Here is a 6,000-nt window from a genome sequence, read left to right as displayed (position 1 = left end):
CCTCAGTCCCATAGCACTTATGTTCCTAGCCATAATTTATTTATTCATTTTAATTTCTGTCTCCCCCTCTGGACTGTCAGCTCCTTGTGGGTGGGGAATGTGTCTGTTATGTTATTATACTGTACTCTCCCAAGCACTTAGTACAGGGCTCTACACAGAATAAATGCTCAGTAAATATAATTGATTGATTGGTTTCAGAGGTCTATTCCCTAAGGGACATGAACACTGAGGCCAGAAACCATCTCAGACCAAACCAGGAAATTTCAAAGAAGAGATTTATGACACTACAGAGGAGACTTTCAGGAGCAATTTATTTAGTCTCGAGATGGAATCCCATGACTAAAGCAGGGAACAAGACAACAGGGCCATTAACTGGAGAGTGAGAAGCAAAAGGAGAATCAGGAGAGGAGGAATCTGCAGAGAAAAGCTGAGACTGGCACTTCTGAGATCATTGTTCCTCTCATAGCAATGAAATAAAATTTTCTTGGAGTATTACCTGTAAGACAAGAAGGATAGAGGAGTGATGGGGGTATTTGGCGCTGGGGAAACATATCACACTGATTTATGAGATCCTCCCCTTCTAGACTATAAGCTCATTTTGGGCAGGGAACATGTCTAGAAACTCTTTTATTTGTACTTTCCTAAGTGCTTAGTACAGTGCTCTTCACACAGTAAGTATGACTGATTTATTGAACATGGCAGAAGGATGGAATCTGTCCTGTCAAACCAGGGCAAATCATGCTGCATTACCCAGAAATATCCCTGGACCCAAACCACCTACAAGTGACCAGAAAGTGTGACCTTGTATCAAAGGGATGAGAGTTCGGAAACTCATTTGATCGGCCTTCTCTGAAACTGTCTGTTCAGTTCTGATCAGCCCCAGCTCCAAGAAGAGCTTTCCTTTGAGGCCAGGACAGCTCTATTTTTTTGAAGGTATTTGTTAAGCGTTTACTACTTGCCAGACGCTGTACTAAGAATTCATTCATTCAATCATATTTATTGAGCACTTACTGTGTGCGGTACACTGTACTAAGCCCTTGGGGAAGTACAATATAGCAATAAGGAGAGACAATCCCTGCCCACAACGAGTTTACAGCCTGGGGATGGGGAGGGGAGACAGACAATGATACAGGTAAACAGACATCAATATAGATAAAATTATAGATATATACATAAGTACTGTGAGGTGGGGAGAGGGGAGAAGAGCAAAAGGAGCGAGGCAAGGTGAAGTGGAAGGGAGTAGGAGATGAGGAAAAGTGGAGCTTAGTCTGGGAAGGCCTCTTGGAGGAGATGTGCCTTCAGTAGGGCTTTGAAGTGGGGGAGAGTAATTGTCTGACGGGTTTGAGGAGGGAGGACGTTCCAGGCCAGAGGTAGGACATGGACGAGGGGTCGGGGGTGAGACAGGCAAGATAAAGGCGCAGTGAGAAGGTTAGCACCAGAGTAGCAAAGTGTTCAGACTGGGTCGTAAAGGAGACAAGTGAGATGACATAGATAGCGGTGAGGTAGATACAAAGAAATCGGGTTGGACAAAGTTCATGTTCCCACATGGGGCTCACTGTCTTAACCTCCATTTTGCAGATGAGTTAACTGAGGCTCAGAGAAGTTAGGTGACTTGCCCAAGGTCACACAGCAGACTAGTAGTAGAGCAGCAGACAATTTTGGTGTCAAACCCAGACCCTGGCGACAGAAATCCTGATGAAGGGCAGCAGCTTAGTGATCGGACAGTGCACTCAATCCTCTGACTTCAACTTTATGTCATAATGAGAGAAACTAGAATCTCGTAGGGACTGGGCATGTTTTGGCTAAGCACTGCTGAAATCCCAGGTGACAGTGTTCAAGGGGGCGGGCAAATCTACCTCAGCCCTTCACCCAACAATTTGCGAGAGCCACTGGATAGAAACTGAAGCTCAAATTGTAACCCATCGCTCTGCAACTCATCAATCAATCAATGATATTTATGAAGGGTTTACTGTGCGCAGAGCACTGTAATAAATGCTTGGGAAAGTACAGAATAGGTCGACATAATCCCTGCCCACAAGAAGCTTATAGACTAGAGGGAGAAAGAGACATTAAAATATGTAGTCAAACTCCATTGTTCCAATATACACTATCTATAGTTCCAAAAACCTCTCTGGTTGGGTGTTTGAATGCACACTGTCTTTTCCCAGAAGCTGAAGGGGAAACACACACACTCACCTCATTCGACTCGTTCTTAGAATTACAGTGACCTGTTGAAAAAAGAAATGAGAAAATAAGAAAAACAAAATGAATGAGAAAACAGAATGACTGAAAGTACAAGAAAGAGAAGCAGCATTGCCTAGTGCCTAGAGCATGGTGTCTGGAAGTGACAAATCATATTTCTATCAGTCATATTTATTGAACAGTTACTATGCTTAGAGCACTGTACTAAGTTCTTGGGAGAGTACAACACAACAGAGTTGGTAGACACATTCCCTGCCTATAAGGAGTTTACAGTCTACAGGGGGAGACTGATAAGGTAGACAAAATCAAAGAGTGACTGATAATACCTTTCTCATCATGAGTTGGAAAATATGGTTCCCTATCCATCCCTTTCCCACATGGCCAAACCTTGTGTTTGAATCTCCCTCTTTGGGTCACCATCTTCCCAAAGCCTCTGTTCTAAGACCATAATCCTCTTGCTAGGCTGATGTGTCTTCCTCCTAATTCCCTTATTATTGTGTTGCTCTACACTAGCAGTGTGACCTAGTGGATAGAGCATGATCCTGGGAGTCAGAAGGACCTGGGCTCTAATCCCAGCTCCGCCACTTGCCTGCTGTGAGATTTTGGGAAGGTCACCTAACAGTGCCTCGATTCCCTCATCTGCAAAATGGGGATTAAGATTGTGAGCCTTATGTGGGATCGGGACTGTGTCCAGCCTGATTATCTTGTATCTACCCCCAGCATGCAGTACAGTGCCTGGAATATAGTAAGCACTTAACAAACATCATTATTATCATGTCATCTTTAATTATTTCTTCTGCTGACCCTATGACTGAGTACTCTAGGTCACTACTGAGACGATATATGGGTATCCTTTTGCCAATCTTCATGTAGATCTGCTACAGTAAATTCCTTACCCTCTGCCCATTACCCCATTCCTCAACCAACAAAGATAACCTGCTGGGCCCAGGATATGCAGTTTATTTCCTTCTTTCACCAGTAAAACATTTATCCATCCACTCAACTAAATTTCATCATAACTGGTTCTTCCTTTCAGCTTCCCTCCAGCACATTCACAGTCTGAGGAATTACTGTCCCTCCGGGCTATCTTGGGAACAATATACGATGGATCCCACTGTGGGTTTGCTAGAAACTTACGTACCAGGTGACTCGAATTTTGTTGGAACTGTTGTCTTCTCTGCCTCAAACAGATAGGTGACACATTTCCCGTTCCTATGATGAAAATGGAACAGTCAAAAGGCCCGAGTCCACAACCTGAGACAGATCGTCTCCCTCTTTGAGGGCAGAGGAGGGGGAAAGGAAGTGATTGGCATGGTTCCCATGGATATGTCAATCAATCAATTGATTGATTGCATTTATTGAGTGCTTCCTGTGTGGAGAGCACAGTACCTTGGGAGAGTACAATATTACAATATAACAGATGCATTCCCTGCCCACAATGAGCTTACAGTCTAGGAGAATGGGACAGGTCATCCAGACCAAGATCAGGGCTTTCCTGCCTCCTGGAGGTTGCTGGGTCCAGGGAATTGTTTCCCACGAACTGGGGGTGACAGAGTGGGAGAGAAGACCCAGAAATGGCACGGGAGCCTCTTTCTCCACATGAGCTGGACCAGTAGGACAGTGCGTTCCCCAGAAGAAGGGGAGATTCATCTCATCAGCCACTCACCCACTCCCAGCCAACTCCCGAGACCCATGGCCACACTGAGACATCCACCGGAAAATCCTCCTGGGAGCAAGGCTGAGGGTCTCGGAAGACAGTGTTACAGATTGAGAGAGAAGCAGCATGATTTAGTGGATAGAGCCTATGGGCCTGGGAGTCAGAAGGTCAGGGGTTCTTATCCCAGCTCTGCCACTTCTCTGCTGTATGACCTGGCGTAAGTCACTTTACTTCTCTGGGCCTCAGTAACTTCATCAGTAAAATGGGGATCCAGACTGTGTGAGCTCCACATAGAACGAGGACTGTCTTCAACCCAATCTGCTTGCACCCATCCTAGCAGTTAGTACAGTGCCTGGATCATAGTAAATGTTTAACAAATACCATAATTATTATTTCCCTTAATTGCTCAGAGTCAGACCAGGATTCAGGATGGGCCCCAGTCACTAGTGGAGCCCAGGGGAATCTAAAGACAGATACAGTCATTCCACTGAGTTCCCATGGCCTGACCATTTCTCACACGGGGTCCCCCAGAGACAGCTCTGACTCCAGGATGAGCTTCGGCGGTGGGGTTGGTGGGGTCAAGACAAACCAGGTACAAGAACATGAAATCACTTCAAAGTTGTGAAGGCAGTCACACTTACTTGCTTTGTGCAATTGAAATTTGCATGATGCCATCTTTAATTTCGATAAAGTGTTCCAAAATAGTGGCTATTCTGATTGTGTCAGATATGCTGCAATTCCCATCACATACCAAGAGCCTAGAATCTGTAGCAGAAGTTCATGAGAACAAGAGTCACTTTATGGAAGGCAGATGAGAGAAAAGTCAATCAGATCATTCATTCATTCAATAGTATTTATTGAGCGCAATCAATAGTACTTACTGCGTGCTTACTTTGGGGCACAGCACTGTACTAATGCTTGGGAGAGTACAATACAACAGTAATAATAATGGTAATAATAATAATAATGTTGGTTTTTGTAAAATGCTTACAATGTGCCAAACACTGTTCTAAGCACTGGGGTAGATACAAGGTAATCAGGTTGTCCCACGTAAGGCTCACAGTCTTCACCCCTCATTTTACAGATGAGGTAACTGAGGCACAGAGAAACTAAGTGACTTGCCCAAGGTCACCCAGCTGACAAGCGACTGAGCCGGGATTAGAACCCACGACCTCTGACTCCCAAGCCCGGGCTCTTTCCACAGAGTCACGCTGCTCCTGCTTCTTCCAGAAGTTAACATCCAGAAGAACATGAACAGTGACAGCTCTATAAAGGAATACATGGAATTTGGGCACTGCTTCACAGTACATTTAGTAACATCCTCTTCAAAGACAGAGAAGTATCATGGTCTAGTGGAAAGAGAACAGGCCTGGGAGTCTGAGGATCTGGGTTCTAATTCAAGCTCCACCACTTACCCACTGAATGTATGATCCTGGGCAAGTCATTTACTGCTAGATACAGTACCAGCATCTCACCTGGCACACTTACCAACTCTTGAATTCAATCCTCTAGTCAATCAAGTTCAAACCTCCCCAGATTAAAAATTTCAATATCAGAACCAGAGTGGTCCCCGAGGCCTACCATGGAATCTTTAAAGTCCGGAAATGAGGTACGTGGTCCACTCACTGCAGACTCCCAGCATAGTCCCAGCAGGGTGCTCAGCAGGATGATCTTCATCTTCCCAGGGGTCAGTTCTGCACATGCTCCGACACCACCGACCGGTAGCAGGGACCAACCCTCCCGCCTCTCGTCAATGCCTGGATTTATGTACCTCTGGGTGGATTTGAAAAGGGTGCCCATTCAGAACAAAATCAAACTCTCCCGTCCAACTGTGTATGCACTACCAGCCATGGGCATAAATTCAGGAACCTCTGATTCCCAGGCCCATGCTCTAACCACTAGGAACACTGCTTCTCTACTTCTACAATTAGCCCTTTTCTGTATTTTAGCCTTCATTTATTTATCTAATTTTCCTCTCATACTCCTATCAGGAGGTATACCACTGTTTCTGTCTCCTCTCCCTGCTATTTTCAAATCATTTGTGTCTCCAGTCTCTTGCATCATATTGTAAGCTCCTAGAGGGCATGGACCTTGTCTCTTACTTTGTTTCACGCTCCCAAGTGTTTAGTATAGTGTTCTGA

General features: G+C 45.0%; 1 long non-coding RNA gene across 1 annotated transcript; it reads right to left on the bottom strand.

Annotated features, from left to right (window-relative positions):
• Positions 1-342: 342 nt before the first annotated feature.
• Positions 343-4,585, bottom strand: LOC103170825. The gene is made up of 4 exons (XR_486417.3): positions 4,501-4,585; positions 3,344-3,414; positions 2,197-2,228; positions 343-496 (listed from the first exon to the last, which is right to left on the bottom strand). It is a non-coding gene; the product is annotated as an uncharacterized LOC103170825 (long non-coding RNA).
• Positions 4,586-6,000: the final 1,415 nt, after the last annotated feature.

The sequence above is a fragment of the Ornithorhynchus anatinus genome, chromosome X4 (assembly GCF_004115215.2).
Source record: "Ornithorhynchus anatinus isolate Pmale09 chromosome X4, mOrnAna1.pri.v4, whole genome shotgun sequence".
Classification (NCBI taxonomy): domain Eukaryota; kingdom Metazoa; phylum Chordata; class Mammalia; order Monotremata; family Ornithorhynchidae; genus Ornithorhynchus; species Ornithorhynchus anatinus.
This window is presented reverse-complemented; position numbering and strand designations above follow the sequence as displayed.